Source organism: Protopterus annectens, chromosome 3.part0 (assembly GCF_019279795.1).
Source record: "Protopterus annectens isolate FY-2018-M chromosome 3.part0, PAN1.0, whole genome shotgun sequence".
Lineage (NCBI taxonomy): Eukaryota > Metazoa > Chordata > Ceratodontiformes > Protopteridae > Protopterus > Protopterus annectens.
The window spans coordinates 758,694,705-758,711,269 of record NC_056731.1 but is presented as its reverse complement, the minus strand read 5'-3'; the positions used below and the strand labels follow the sequence as shown (position 1 = coordinate 758,711,269).

Below are 16,565 nucleotides of genomic sequence, written 5' to 3'. Positions count from 1 at the left end.
ATTCTGCAGTAGTCTGCTGTCACAGGAACATGAGACGCTGGTTTGCGTTCATCTGGACCTCCTTTGCTAAGTGTTACCCACACTCCTGAACACATGGGGTTCTGTGAAAGTGGCAGATGGTCCTGAATGTTAGAAAACAGTTTGCACTTGAACCATGCCTAATTAGCTGGATTTGTACACCCACTCAGTGAATTAGACAGTAAAAAATCTTGTTTCCTAATTATAATCTGACTTGATGTATTTCTCATTCAGAAGTGCACCTGGCAGGCAGGTTGGCTTTCTAAATGCTTTTACATGGCTGCACAGTTGTTCACTTGGGTGTGTAATGCATACATTTGTTAAGAAAGTCATGCATGAATTTCTACTCTCTCCCAATTACTGCTGTCATGCTAGCTTGGGAATCAAGTTTTATACATTATTTTTGTTTTGGAAAAGTAATTTTGCCTCCTTTTGAGACGGCCAAAAGTTATGATTGAACAGTTTCTTGGAAAGGATTATTAGCTACAGTCACTTCCCCTTGAATTATTTTGCAGTTTAAGATTCTCATATGCGAGCTTCTTGATTTGATTTTCCACATGGCAGGGTGTCTGTGCATACTAATCTTGAGTTTCTTCTTAAAACAGTCTCTTTTCACATATCCACCTACATTACATTACCCAACAGATGTCATTCCAGTAGCACTGCTCATTTTATCAGACGTGCTTCCAACGCAATGAATATTTCAAATATTTTTGCATTTTACAAAACACTTGAGAAAGCCATTCCCTTTTCCCTAAAATACACATTCAAAGCCCTGTCCATTTAAACATAAATAACCTTGTACGGGAAATTGAAAGTAAAAGTTCCAAATCGAGAAATGGTGTACAGCAAACTTTGTTGACTATTGCAACTAATTTTAGGTAGAGATATAGTGTGTGTGCCTTATCTGTCATTAGCTTTTAAGATCAGAATAGAATCTGGAAATGTTCTTAATGGCAGCCTATTGTGTGTCTGCATGGTGCAGCAAGTTAATCCAGCAAATCCCTTAGCTAACAGTCTCTACTTTTAGCTACTTGCAGGTGTTCCAGGCAGGATTTTCTTTTTTTAATTTTCAGTGATGCTTCTATGTTGACTTCTTGGATGAAGTGAGTCCCAAATAACACAATGTCCTTTCCCTTTTAGTATCTTCAAGGATCATTAGGTTTCAAACAGTAGTATATGTAAAATGTTTATATGCAGGTGTAACATATTTACTAAAAAGTTGAGTACAATGCACCCTTTTTTATTTTCATTTTTTTAAAGAATTGCAGTTGCTTACATTTTTCATAGTTCAGTACAGTGTAACTTTGTTCACTTTTCTTCTGCATTTCCTTTTTGAAAGACCACTCAATTGTTGTTCCAGTTTATTTTAGTTTTACATTCTTGTCATTGGAAAAAAGAAATTTAGAAAAATTGTTCCATCTAAATGGAACCCTTTAAATTCCAACCACAGAAAAGTAATAGATTTCACCAGATATGGGGGAAAAAAACTACTTAATCACCTGCTGCATCTGCTTTATTGACAAAGGTTAAAACTTGCACCCATATATTACCAACCTAACTTAACCATTAAACAGATGTTGGACTTAAGGATTTAGTAAAGCAGTCTTTTTTTTTTCTTTGCTAGCTATGCGAGTATTATAATTTAATATGCACTGTAGATGTGCTGTGATCTCAAGCGGTTGCTTAACTATTTACAATACAAATCTACTGAGCACTTAAATGATTAGTCTGCAAGCTCTCAGACTGCTATAACCATGTTTTCTTCTGTGTCTGTTGTATGTGTCTGCCATTGCTATTTATCTCATTGTATCTGAGTTATAGCTGAAAAGGGTCCATGGACCAGCCCCACCTATGCTGTTATCAAATAAATAAAATAAGGATATGCTACTGTGTATAACAGTTTTAAAACTTCTGCTTCAGGTAGTGTCTCACAAAGGCATGCGTGTTTCAGAACCCAGCGCCAGTCACTTTCTGGATAAACCCTGCATTTTAGGCTGAAGGAACAAGAGCAGAATTGTTAAGACTAGGGTTAGCATAATTTTTTTTTTTTTTTTAATTTATTTTTTTTTTGATTGGCCCGTATGCCAGTATATGAGCCAATCAAAACCTCGCACAGCGGACCCTATTCTGTTCAATGCGGAACATCAAGCTGTTCTGCATTGAACAGAGCTCCGCTTTTTGATTGATTCATATACTGGTATACGAGCCAATCAAAAACGTGCACAGCGGACCCTCTTCTGTTCAGTGTTGAACATCAAGCAGTTCCGCATTGAACAGAACTCCGTTTTTTGATTGGCTCGTATACTGGTATATGAGCCAATCAAAAAAAAAAAAAACAAAGCGGAGGAAAAACTCCGAAATAGGGATGTCTGTTGTTTGAAAATTCTGCGATTTGTCCGGGTTTTAAAACCCAGACAAATCGCAGAATTTTCAAAAACCGCCCGGACAGGAGCCCAAAAAAAAAAGGACGTGGTAACCTTACATGTGAAGTATTAAGTAGATGGTGCTGTCCAGTAATTTCAACATACTTCTGGCTAGCAAAGATAAGAGCAAAACATAAATGGCTGTTCTTTGCAGAATAGACATAAGTAAATAGTAAGCATTCCCCATGATCTGTTTCACTGTTCTCGTGTTCCCCATAGTGTGTTTTCCTCTCACTTTATCTTTGTGAGTCATCCCCAGGAAGGGGAATATTTACCTATTTTATCTTTGAGGTTTCAGATAACATAAGAAAAATGGGTTAGAGATGTAGTGCAGAGTGAGCACTATTTATAGGTGTAAGCTCTCTTGAGGGCTTTTTTTATGTTTCGGAAAATGTACTGCTTATGCAAACTTTCTGTTTTTATGAAAAGTTAGTGAAGGGAAGTGTTTTATAGGGCAGGGATTATTATTGGGTATGTTAAGAGTTTCTCTTCACAGTGTGACAAACGTACCTGGCAATTTTTTTTCCATCAGATTGAGGAGTTGTAAATCTTCATTCATTCCTTACTGATGGGACTTCAGTTCCGTCCTCGGAACTGACTTGGCCAATACACAAGCTCGCACCAGCCAAAAAATTCTCAAGCTAAGTCCTACCCATAGTGGCCCTCTCCTCCTATCTTCAGATCTCATTTGCCACGTACTTCTCAAGATGTGCCAAGCCAGCTCTCAGCTAAGTAATAAAATTTTTGATATCTAGAAGTATTTTTCTAGCCCTTCATTTTCTTAGCAGTAATACTTCGCTCTACTTTATATTTTGTCTGAGTGTTTTCTCCCCTTTCCTAGCCTTTTTGGTAGTCTTTGTACCATTGTTGGTATGGGCCTCTCCCTTACCCTTGTGGTAATTACCTTACCATCGTTGGTATTTCCCTCTTATTTCCTTCTTCCTTTGTTAACCCCCAAAAAAAGTGGGTAATTTCTCCCTTCTGTGCGTTTACCTTGTTATTTCTGCTGTTGGTTAAATCTTGTGACTATATTGTTTTCCTTTCTGTCTAGCTATTAGGATCTTCCAAATATATCTGACAAGAAAGGAACGACCGTGTTCAAACAGTGTGACAAGTGTGGAAGAAAGATGCCCAATTCTGACGGGTATCGTTTGTGTGTCTACTGTCTCAGAGTTCCCCACCTCCAGGTACAACCTCTGTGTGACCTGTGTAAAAATGTTAGTTCTCGCACTCTGGCAGAGCGCAAGAATAAACTGATTCTGAAGGCTTTATTAAAAAAATCCTTTTTGGAGGCCCTTTCTGAGGCAGAGGTCTCACCACCTCCCAGGAAAGAAAAGAAAAAGTGAAGCCATTCGGTTCTGGCTTCCCTGAGTTCTATGGAACCAAAAACACTCTCAGACAGAATCAGAACTAAAAATACCCAAAATATCTCCACCGACTCTTTCATCTCCAGAGCCCACGACTAGCTGTATGGTGCCAAAGTTGGCAACCACAGAACCGACAACACTGATATCTGCTTCAGTACCAATAGTTACTTTGGTACCAGACACAATTTCGGTACTGACAATGACTTCCTTCATGGCTCCATCCTCTGTGCCGAAACCTGAAATTTTGCCCAGGACGAGACACTCACCTACTATTGACCCCTTCCTTGAACAACAGTTATAGTCCTTTTCTTGAGAGACCTGACTCTCGTTCCAGAGTATCAACACAGTCCGCCAGGAGTCTTTCTAAAATAGATGTAGTGAAGCTTGTCGATCAGCTCTTGGCAGCCAGGGAATTCCAACCCATACCAAGACTTCCCTCCCACCTGGAGGTGAAGGTTTTTCTGCATAGACTCCAACATATCCCCCTTCAACCTCTTTGCAGGCTTTGGAGCCCTCAGTACCGATGTCTACCCCAGTGCCTATGCCTTCAGTTCCTGTGATGTTTCCTTCCACAGTTCTGGAGCCTACCATCTGGACTTCACTCCATTCGGAGCCGGTCCACCCTCGGGACCGTGACTGATCTGTCGGCACCATGCCCCCTAGTTTGGCACCAATTTTTTCTATGGTGCATTCTATGGTTCTGGCTGTTCCGGCATCTCCTAGTCCTCTCGGGGCTCCTATCCTGGAGGTGGGCTCATCGGACTGGGGTGTGACTTGGCAACTTCAACTACCTCTCCATTAACTGGGAAAACTACTCATGTACCAATACACTTCCCCAACGTTTCCTGGAATTCATTAATTCCAATGCCCTGGACTAGATCATTCTTACCTCCACTAGAGGTAGCAACATCCTTGACCTGGTCATTGCTAACATGGTCGACCGTTGCTCTACACCAGTAGTCAACTCCTCCCTGGTTAGATCCAACCACAAACTTAATCACCTTGGAAATCCACATCCCTCCAACCCCCCACCCCACCCCCACAAAGATAACCACCTTGAAAAACTTCTCCAAAGCTAACTTTGGGCTCCTAAAAACAGAGGTGGCTAACTTCACGGCACCCATGCAAATGGAGAATAGTTGCATGACTGCCAAATCATACACCAATACACTGTATGAACATGTACACAAATGCATGGATCTCGCCATACCCAGTAGAACCAAGACGCTCTCCCCCCAAAAAAAGGAAGCCAATCTTGTGGTTCCCTGCCATAAACAAACTCTACAACAGAAGGAGGAAACTGATGGAGAATAAGGTGAACTCCCAAGACTGGAAAAATTCCCTTATCAGCCTCGACAAAAAGCTGAGATCCCTCATCAAATCCTGTATGAAAACAGAATTGCAGCAGATAGTAAAGACAACCACAAAGCCTTCTATAGTTAGGTAAAGTGTCCATGGCAATACCCATATTTTCTCTGAGCTGCTGCACAATGGTACCTCTTATACCTAGCCAACAGATATTGCCATTATACTGGCTGACAGGTTCAGTGCCAACTTTACTCCCCCCCCCCAGGACCAATCACAATACCAGTAGATTGCCAGGCACCCAGTATTACTGCTGCACAGGTTAAAACAGCACTGTCCAAGGCCAAGAATACAGCTTCTATGGGACCTAACAATATCCCTGGCTGTGTTCTACATGAACTACAGAGTGAACTGGCACCTCACCTGTGTGCTCTGTTCAATCACAGCTTCACCTCAGGCCTTGTCTCTCCCGAATGGTGCACTGCCACAGTTGTCCTTCTCCACAAAGGAGGAGTGACTACAGACCCTGGGAACTATCGCCCCATTAGCCTGATGAGTCTGATATGCAAATCTGTAGAACGCATCATCGTGGACCTAATAAACAAGGATATAGGGAATCTCCAAACTCTGGATCCCACACAGTTTGGTTTTGTGAAGGGTAGATTATGGCTGCTCAACCTGGTCAGTTTCTTTGAGCTAGCCACCAGAGCTGTGGATGAAGGCAAGGTGGTTCATATGGCCTACATTGATCTGCCCAAGGCCTTTGATACCATTCCCAACTCAGGAATCATAGAAAAACTCACTAAGCTAGGCATCAACCCCTATATCACTAGGTGTGTTGCAAACTGGCTCACAGATAGAACCCACAGTGTGAAAGTAGCTGACTCCCAAGTCAGACTGCCGACCAGTCACGAGTGGAGTCCCACAGGGTTCGGTCCTGGGTCCTCTCCTGTTTGGTATCTACTTCTCTGAAGTCCAGGCCAACACAAAGGGACTCTGGCTGACAAAGTTTTCAGACAATTGCAAGTAGGGAGCTGCTATTAACTCCCCAAGTGATGTTGACATCTACAGAAAGGCCTCACTGAGACCAACGACTGGTGTCAGAACCATGGCCTTAAGCTCAATGCCAAAAAATGTGTCATTATCCCCTTTGGGAAAACCCCTGTTCCCATTATTTACCACATCAGTGGTAGTCCACTGAACACAGAAGGCATTGTAAGAGATCTAGGAACACAGGTTGACAGCAACATCTCTTTTTTGAGCACCACATTGCCACTTAGATCAGAAAATCCTTCTATGTGGCACATCTCTTTACTAAGCATCGAGGAAGAAAGAGGTCATTGTCTCCCTCTATTCTTCCCTCATTAGGCTAGTCATCGAGTACAATTCCCCACCTGCAACAACTGGAGAGGCCACAAATGTACCTCACAAAGAGGAGCCTAGGCCTTAAACTCTTGCCCTATATGGGCAGACTCAAAAAAAACTCCAACTATTCTCTATCTCACATCGCCTACTTAGACTTACAAAGCCATGTCTGACCCAGCTCTCTTAGAAATGCTACATCTAAAAAAATCCCAATCCCTCAGCACCACACGCTTCAGAGACCTCAAGCTCATTACCACAATCAGCAGAACATACTGGAGGGACAGGTTCATAACCCAGAGACTGTCCATGCTATGGGATAGACCTCCCGTACATGTCAAACAGAACACCTCACTGGCCCTCTTCAATAGAAATCTTGATCAGTGGATGGGAAATAGAAATTTCACCTCTGAGATCACTCCAGTGGCTGTACTCGACAGAGGCATTGGGAACTAAGGTCGAGTGGCATGATGCCAGGATAATCCTATGGGCTAGGCTTGTATAGGCTCCAGGGCCATTAGCCTAGTACACACCTATAAACTTCCGCTGCTTTCCAGGCAGATGAGCCTATTTTCCCCAGTCCGAAATATTCTTCTGGCTTCTCATAAACCCTCCACCAGGAAACTATCACAGTAAATGGGTCAGGTTTGTAATCTGGGCCAAAGAACAAGGATTAGACCCACTTTAAATCCCGGTCCGTAAGGTTTTGGAATACCTGTTGACTCTACTCCTTGCACGAGCCTCAGCCTCTACTGTTACAGTTCACCTAGCAGCAATCGCCTGTGTTCATAATGGCTTTAATGACTCTTCATTAATGTCCCACCATCTTTGCAAAACTTTCATGAAAGGTGTTTTACATCTCAGACCACCTGTTAAAAACCCTACTGAACCTTGGAGTTTTTCTTTGGTCCTATAAACTCTAACCTGTTCACCCTTCGAATCTTCTGCCACATGTGACATAAAGTTTTTATCCTGGAAAACCTTATTCCTGGTAGCCATCACCTCAGCCAGGAGGGTGTCAAAGTTGCAAGCTGTGTGTGTTAATTGCCCTTATTTGATTTCCATAATGAGAGATTATCACTTTGAACTAACCCTTCCTTTTTGCCCAAGGTTATCTCAAATTCAAGTCTCAACCAGTCCATTGATTTACCAGTCTTTTTCCCAAAATTCTCTAACAAAGATGAATACCGTTTGCATATGCTGGATGTACATAGACAGCTACCTTTTTACTTAATAAATCCTTCAAAAAGTCGGACCAGCTGTTCATAGTTTTTTCAGGCCCCCAAATTGGGCAAAGCTGTTTCCAAAGTCACCTTGTCAAAATGGCTAAGAGATTGCATTATCTTTGTCTATCATCAGAACAAATTAACTTTGCCTGCTAGAGTCAAGGCTCACTCCACCAGGTCAATGTCCACTCTGGTGGCATTTCATTCCAGAGCCTGTATGGATGACATTTTGCACAGCAGCCACATGGGCAACCCCTCATACTTTTATCACACATTACAATTTGGATATGGCCTCTAAGGGAAAGGGCATCCTTTGGCTCACTGGTGCTCAGGAATATCCTTCCATAGAACCTCACAGGGCATAAAGTAGCTGGGGACTCAGTCCCATCAGTAAGGAATGAATGAAGATTTACAACATTAGCTAAAGAAGTTGTCTTGCCGTAATGTTCCATCTGTGTTGTAGATCTTCCTTCATTCCTTACGTCCCACTGTCCTACCCCCTGCCTGAAGACTCCTGGGGGATCCTTTGGTCCTGTCTTCCTGATAGGGCCTCCATTGACTCCAGATGGGCAAACTTGATCTAAAGATAGGAGGAGAGCGGCTGGGTAGGACTTAGCTCGAGAGTTTTTTGGCTGGCACGAGCTTGTGTATTGGCCAAGTCGGTTCTGAGGATGGAACTGATGTCCCATCAGTAAGGAATGAATGGAGATCTAAAACACAGATGTATTGTTATGGAAAGACATAACATCTTTTTTTCTGACATAAATTTAGTTTACTGCTTATGCATAACTGCGAATGGGGACAGTGTATGTGTGGTGCTTGTGCATACATTTTGACAACTTAACTATCTGGCTGACTCGTTTCAGCAAAGCATACCACCTTTGAGAAGTCCACCAAGGTTAAAGAGTGGATACTTAACCCATTCCATCTGTTACATCTCCTGTTGTATGTACAAAGAAAAACTTAGTAAAGAGACCTTGCCACAACCATAGGCTCAGTTAACACCTCAGATGATGGTGATTGAATATTGAATGGTCTTTAGTTGTTCCTCAGACCACTCCTTTACCATTACAGCTTCCTCTGATATAGTAATTTCAACCACATTCTCTTCAGCATGCCCAGTGTCCAGTCCAGGCATTGGGAAAGACATCTCTCCTGGGTCTGGGAGACACTCCAGGAGATGTTAAGTGTTGCCAGGGAAAAGGACGTCTATGTGGGGTAGAAGTGCATTCTCCCAATCACTCTTTGCCAAACGTGGAAAAAAATAAATAAATAAAAGTTTAAACATTGTTCGTCTGATATGGTGTTGGAAAAGGTGATTTTCTTGCCTTAGTCAGGCAATTGTTAAAGGCTTTTGATCCTGATGCTCAGAAAGCCTTACTTGAAAATAAAGTCAAGAGGAGTCTGACACAGTGACAGGTCTTTTTCTCCTGCAGATTCCCAAGTCCAAACCTCTGATTCAGAGGAAACTTGGTGCTCCCAACCCTACTTGGAGGAATATTCCTTCTGTCATACAATGGCTAGGAGGAATGGAATGGTTTTATTTGAACAGATGGGTATTCCCCTTGCATTAAGGAGATACTGTGATATGTTACTAGTAGATATCTCATTCCACTCCATACCTTTTACTGTGCCAGCCCTGGGGTACGTATGTGTTTAATGGTACCTGTAGTAATCTTGGCTGTCAACCTTCAGTTCTCAAAAAGGCAGCTAGTTGCAGAATGTTTCTCAAACTAACAAACATTTTTCCACCTCAGGTCTGACCCTGATGCCATATCTACATCTTCGTTATCTGAAAATAGACTACTGGCTTCTGCAGTAACCATTTGAAATGTCGGAACCCTCTACAGTGAGTCCTGAAATATGGGGACAGAATGGCCAAAAGATCAGACTTACATATACTAAGTCCAAGATGCCTTTTCTAGGAATATTCCATTTCCTCCGCAGTATGGTGATCTCTGAGCTGGTATGCATAACTTTGGTGGGTAGGGGGACTTGTCCCCCATGGAAAAAAATGTTTAAGGAAATGAGTGATTTTCAAAATTCACTCTTCTCTTGTGTTTTTATAGCTTTTTTGGCACTTGGCATTTCGAGTGCCGACATTTCGGTAGGGAGCTGGTTTCTTCTGGTGGTCCTCCTGTGACAAAAATGGATAGGTATTGAAAAGATTTGTAAGACAATATATTCTTGTTCCTCTTTGGCAAATAGAACACTTAACTATCAGACTTGTGCGTGGACGTGTTTTCCTTTTTGTCCCGATAGTTTGTGAGAAAACTGTGCTGTATACTCCATCCTGAAGATAGTGCCTGTGAGAATGCCGTTTCTAATATTTCCCAAGTATCAGAACATGCCTTAGAGTGTGTGTATGTGTGTATTTTCTGATGAGGTAAAGAGTGAAATTTTAAATTCAACTTTAGATAAGGAAATTTTGTGCGGCCCATCTGCTACCCACGTGCTCATAAAATCTGATGACCGAGGAAATATAATACAATCAACCCATCTATCCTAAAGGTGAACATAGTACAGTGAACATAGTACAATTGTGTAAGTTTCACTAAGCCATAACAGTAGATGTTCGAATTTCTTACGCTTCACACACCCTGTATTTCCCCGCTTCTGTACATCGTTATTTGTTGGGATAAAAAGCTCAGGACGTGTATGCTCCTCCTTTACCTTTGTGTAAGAAAGTCCTGAAGAAAGCTTCATCTTGACTGCTAAACCCCCCCCCCCCCCCCCCATGGCTCATCAGTCTGTAGACTGAGTGAAAGTGTGGGAGGGAACCAAAGCTTATGGAAGCTGTCTGGTTGCGTCCTGGGCGGGATACAAGCCATATAGCTGAAAAGCTACTACATCAGTGAGGAAATCGAACATCTACTGTTATGGATAAGTGCAACTTGCACAACTTTACTTTCTTGACCAGTCTACCCATCCATTTACCAAATAATAAATTAATTTAATAAGAAAATAGAGATAAGCTGCCCTTTGCCGCAGCTGTCTGGCATCACCGTTTATATTAATGTATAGTCACAGATAATTTTATTGGGAAGTGGTCAAGGTTGCAAGGGGAAGTTTTGAAGTGATTGGGAGCTGTGTGCAAACATTTGTGCAATGGTATCCTCTTTTTCATTTCAGTCAGCCTCATACACATAAAATGGAAAAAGAAGCTTGATTTAAATCAGTGATATGCAATATGTCAGAGCAAATTTAGTCAGTAATTAATTCGCATAGCTGAAGGTTTCAAAATAGTGAACAACAATGGAATGCAATTTGAGATTTCGATGAGAGATTGGGTAGCTGCAGGGATGAAGACTGGGAAAGTGATATCCCTAAGTTCAACGAGTCATAATGTCAGGATAACATACCTCATGCGACATTTGTATTTTAATTGAGGGTGTCTGTGCTATGATCATCAGTGTCAGATAGGTATATAAAAAATGCTGAGATTCTAATTGTTCAGAACAGACAGAGAGAGAGAGGTGAAAATTGGGAGAAGATGGGTATTGTGTGATGTCCTTCTATTCCTATGTTGCACTTTTCTAGTTGTGGGATTTCCTGCCCTCAGGCGACTCATAAGTCGGCTCCTATATAAAAGCTGCAGCTTGGCTGTTGCAGTGTGCGTTGGATGTCACATGTAAGGTCATAAACCAGGGGCCTTAAATGTGACGTCTGCATGCACAATCCTCAGAACTTTTCAGCCGCAGACGACCACATCGTACGATCGCTTCTTCACAGACGTCGCATCTTAAAGATAAGTAACCCGTTGGGTTTCTATTTTTCTTATTTTGCTGATTTTTATTGCTTAGGCTTGGTTGTTGTAGCCTTTAGCTGATGTCAGGTAAAAAGAATAAGTGCCAGTGCGGGTGCCAGATACCCCATAAGCACACCCATGATAGGTGTGTTTTTTTTTTGCTTAGGCCAGGAACACGATCACTCATCCTGTGCAATTTGTCAATCTTTTGTGCTGAAGACCCTTTGCAGCCGCCTGGCCACTTTAAACCTCTACCTTGAAAACCAGCGCCTTAAGCAGTTAGCCCTTAGAATGGATCCTGCATCGGAGGCTGCACCCGAACCTCCACACTAGAAGACCAAGATTCCTAGGCCTTCCTCGCCTGCCACTCCTCTTCCCGATGCACCGCCAACTGCCAATCTAGGGATTGAGGTGTGCTCAGTGGATCTGTCGACTGCAACGACGTCCCTCGAGGAAGCCGTGGCACAGCCAATGACCAGCACGTCCTCGGAGCTTGACCAGATGACATCTACCATTGATGTTGAGGGGGGACCAGTTTCGGTGGTACCTCCGGCCGGGATCCAGACTTCAGATGTATTCATTTCCAAACCTGATGCCAAGCCACTGCCTACTTCCACCCTGGCCAAAAAGAAGCAGAAAACTAAGCATACTACCTCCACTGCAGAAGCCATACAAGACTGGCAGGCTTTCAACTCCTCTCTCATGCAGGCCTTTATGGCCCTCAGGCCCCTCTACTCTGCCTCTGTTGAGCCCTAGGACTTCCAGTCTGCCTCTTCCCTCCCACCCATGACCTCTCAAGTCAGGGAGGAAGAGCATGATTCTTCCTCAGAAGATTCCGTTTCATATGCATCCCAGATTGCTTCATCCCAGGAATATAACACTCCTGATGAGGAATCTGTGGAAGGGATTCTCCTCCTGAGGATATTACGTTTGGTGAGACCATCACCAAGATGAAGGATGATTTCTTATGGGATACGTCCCAAATGACTGACACACAAAAAAAGATACTTTGAGCTTCTGCAAGTAGAATCACCCTCTCCTTTGGCGGTTCCTCCGGTTCTACCAGCTTACTTGGATGCCTTCAACTCAGCTACTAAGGCCCCAGACTCCCAGCCTCAGTCCCCAATGCACCCTGACCGCTTCTATAAAGTATTATCAGAGGATCAGAAATTCCTGGTTAAACCACCCTTGGGACCCAGCTGTGATTGCCAGCACTGCAGATAAGCATTCTAGACTGCTGCCTTCTGCCTCCCTCCTACCCACTGATAAAGATAGCAAGTATATGAATAGGATGGGAAAGAAGGCATCTTCCACTTTGGCTTTCAGAGCCATAAATTATCAGACCCACATGACTAAGTATGCTCTACACTTAGTTTCTCAAGCCTCCTGTATGCTGGCATCTTTGCCTGACAGTCCCATTAAGATGGACATTACCTCCAAGCTGTCCTTGGCCCAACAGGCAGCCAGGCACTCCATCAGATGCAGCTACGAAGCTGCAGAAGCATCTGCTACATCTGCAGCATCTGCTTCTGTCCTCTGGAGGTATTCATGGCTAAGACTTCAGAACCTACCAGAGGATTTCAAGTCCAAGATCTTGGACGGCCACTGGACCACAATGTTTTTTTTTTGGTAAACAATCTGCAGACCTCTTTAAGATTCTGCAGGAAAAAAGTAAAGAACTAGAGGACATTAAGCATCTTCTGGTGTCCCCCATTCCCAATTGTTATAGGAACTACCTTGCTAAAGCCACCTTTGTGAGGCTTAATCCTCAGACTTCTGCCTCCTCTTCCACATTTAAAAGGGGGCTAGAAGACCCTCCATGGCCAGACCTTCTGCTCCACCTCATCAACCCAGACAATCCTTTCAGGACAGGGGAAGCCCCAGTAATGCGTGACTGCCTTGCCCACCTACCTCTCTTGGCATGCCTTTCCCACTGTCTCCCCCTTTGGCAATCCATCACCACAGACTAATGGGTCTTAACCATTATCCAAAAAGGGTAATTCCTATCCTGGAAACAAAAGCCCAGGAAAGGCATTCTGTTCCCCAAAAAGCCAGGCCCATCTCATGCCACAAGTTCAAGCAGACCTCCTAAAGCTAGGCACCATATAACCTGTCCCCTCAGGACAAGAAGGAAAGGGTTTCTACTCCCGTCTCTTCCTGGTCCCCAAAGAAGGGTCCCGGAGACCCATCTTGGACTTATCCTACCGAAATCTTCACCTTCAGGTTCCCTCCTTCAAAATGCTTTCTCTCTCCACCCTGCTGCTTCTAATTCCAGCCAAAGCTTTCATGGCCACTGTAGACCTAAAGGAGGCCTACCTACACATACCCATCAGGACTTCCCACAGATAATTCCTGTGTTTCTCTGGACCTTCCTCTCATTTCCAATTTACTGCCTTGCCCTTTGGTTTATCAATGGCCCCACGGGTCTTTACAAAGTGCCTAGCCCCAGCAATTGCCTTTTGCAGAACTCAGGGAATTCAGATTTACCCTTATCTGAATGACATCCTGATACTGGCAGAGTCCAGAGGTACTCTCTCAAGGCACCACACTTCACCATGTCCCTTCTGCAGAATATAGAGTTCACCATCAACCCTCCCAAATCCACTCTGATCCCAGGCTAAGACAAGATTTTCCTAGGCTGCAGAATCAGAACAGACAAAATGAATGCCTTTCTCCCGCAGGACAAGGTGCTTTCCCTGACTTCCCAGTTCCAGGAAACCCTACTATCCCAGAAGGTGACGGCAAGGCAATTTCCCCGTCTCCTGGGTCTAATGGCAGCTACCATCCCCATGTTACCACTGGCAAGAATGCACATGCGCAAGCTACAGTGGTACCTCAAAAGCATCTGGTCCCAACACCTACATCACTTGAGCAAGTCATTCCCCTCCTTCCCTGTCAAAAGACATCCAGCAAGTCCATCTAAACCTGGGGCTCCCACTACAACCCCCCCACCCCCACCCCAACCCAAACAATGATTACACATGACTCAAATTCAGGTTGGGGAGCAACTGTGGCTTCCTACAGGATTCAAGAAAAGTGGCATCCCTCTCTACAGGCCAAGCACATCAATATCAAGGAAATGACAGCTGTCTTCTTAGTTCTAAAAACCTTTATTCCCCTTCTAGTTCCATATGTACTCCTGATAGTGACCAACAACACCATGGTCATGTGATACCTCAACAAACAGGGAGGAACAAAAGCTTATCAGCTATGCAGACTAACCCTGCTGATATGGGACCTAGCCTCTTGCCACAACCTAGTCCTGCAGGCGGCCTACATCCTCTCACAGGACAACCACCAAGCAGATCTCTCCTGAGCAGGACTTCCTTACCGCAGCACGAATGGATGCTGAACAGGGAGGTCTTCCTAGACATAGTCCACCAGTGGGTGCTCCACAAATAGACCTGTTTGCCTCCCCCCAGAACAGGCAACTGCAGACCTTCTGCTCAAAAACCTACTCCCCTCTAGCATGGAGAGTGGACGCGTTCAGCATCTCTTGGGAGGGGAAGTTCCTTTATGCCTTCCCCCCATTCCCACTGATTCAGAAAGTCCTCCTGAAAATACAGAAGGACAAACCAAAAATCTTGTTAGTGACTCCCTACTGGCCAAGGCAGCACTGGTTCCCCCTATTTCACAAGCTAGCCAAGGTCAATCACTTTGTTACCCTACAAGGTGGACCTACTGAAACAAGACAAAGGGACTCTCCTACACCCTCACTTACAGATGTTATCCCTGACTCTGTGGGTGATGGACTTTTGAGCCCCTTCAGACACCACTACCCAGAGGACGTGCTTTCTGTCCTAAGGGAGGCAAGGAAACCTACCAGCAGAAAATCTTACCTGGCTAAGTGGGAAAGATTTACAAAGTGGTGTCTGCACAATGGAAGGGACCCTTGCTCTGCTGAGGTCCCCCTGGTTCTGTCTTACGTGTGTCAACTAATTAAAAGTGGACTCTCATATTCTTCTGTAAAAGTGCACCTTTCTGCTATATCAACCTGCCTGCCCCTTGACCCCCTCCCTTGCTAGCCAGGCTCTATGTAAAGCTCTTCCTTAAAGGGTTCTTACACGAGACCACCAAAGAAACCAATCCCTCCACCCTGGACCTTAACTGTATCTTAGAGAAACTAACCCAGCATCCTTTTGAACCAGCTGGGTTCCTTCCCTACAGATGTGTACATGGAAGACGGTCCTGCTGGTGGCCATCACTTCAGCCAGAAGGGTGCCAGAGTTGCAGGCCTTAATGGCCTGTCCCCCCTACACCATCTTCCACAAAGACAGAGTAACTCTGAGAACCAATCCCTCCTTTATGCCCAAGGTGGTCAATGACTTGTCTCTAAACCAATCTATCCATCTACCCACTTTCTTTCCCTCCACCACTAACAAAGGAGAGAGAATTCTGCACTCCTTAGACATGCACAGGCCACTAAGGTTCTACCTGGACAAAACCAAACCCATTAGGAAAACTAACCTGCTCTTTGTCTCCTTTCACCCCAGAGCCCTGGGCAAGGCAGTTTCCAAGCAAACCATTGCATGCTGGATCAGGAAATCTATTTGCCTCTGTTACTCCCACCATGGAAAGGAACCTCCAGTGGGAGTAAAGGCCCATTCTACTAGAGCTGCGGCCACCTCCAGAGTCTTCATGAAAGGTCTAGACACTGCATCCATTATAGAAGCAGCCACATGGGCCACTATCCACACTTTCACCAAACATTACAAACTGGATCACGTTTCCAGAGCCCGGACAGGATTTGCCAGGGCAATCCTGCAGGGATTTGTAGAATCCTCTTCAACTACCACCACCCTCACATCTGCATAAACAGCTAGAACACTGCAACATAGGAACAGAAGGACATAGAATAGTTGTGTAAAATCTTACCATGACCATAGATGTCCTTCTCTTCCATGTTGCAGTATTCATTCCCACCCACCCTTCCCCCAAGACATTTTCCTTTACCTGGCCTACACATACTACAGTAGGACACACCAGGTCACACATCTGAAAACCACTAGCATTCCTCCTGCTGGGCCTTATTCTCTGCCTGCTGGCCTTCAAGTTCTGAGGATTGTGCGTTCAGACATCACATTTAAGGCCCCTGGTTTATGGCTTTACATGC

The 16,565-nt window shown here is 44.1% G+C and overlaps 1 protein-coding gene across 4 annotated transcripts in view; it reads left to right on the top strand.

Annotated features, from left to right (window-relative positions):
* The window catches only part of GALNT1 (polypeptide N-acetylgalactosaminyltransferase 1), a 1,910,365-nt gene that overhangs the window by 1,395,863 nt on the left and 497,937 nt on the right, over positions 1-16,565 (top strand). The window lies entirely within an intron of this gene.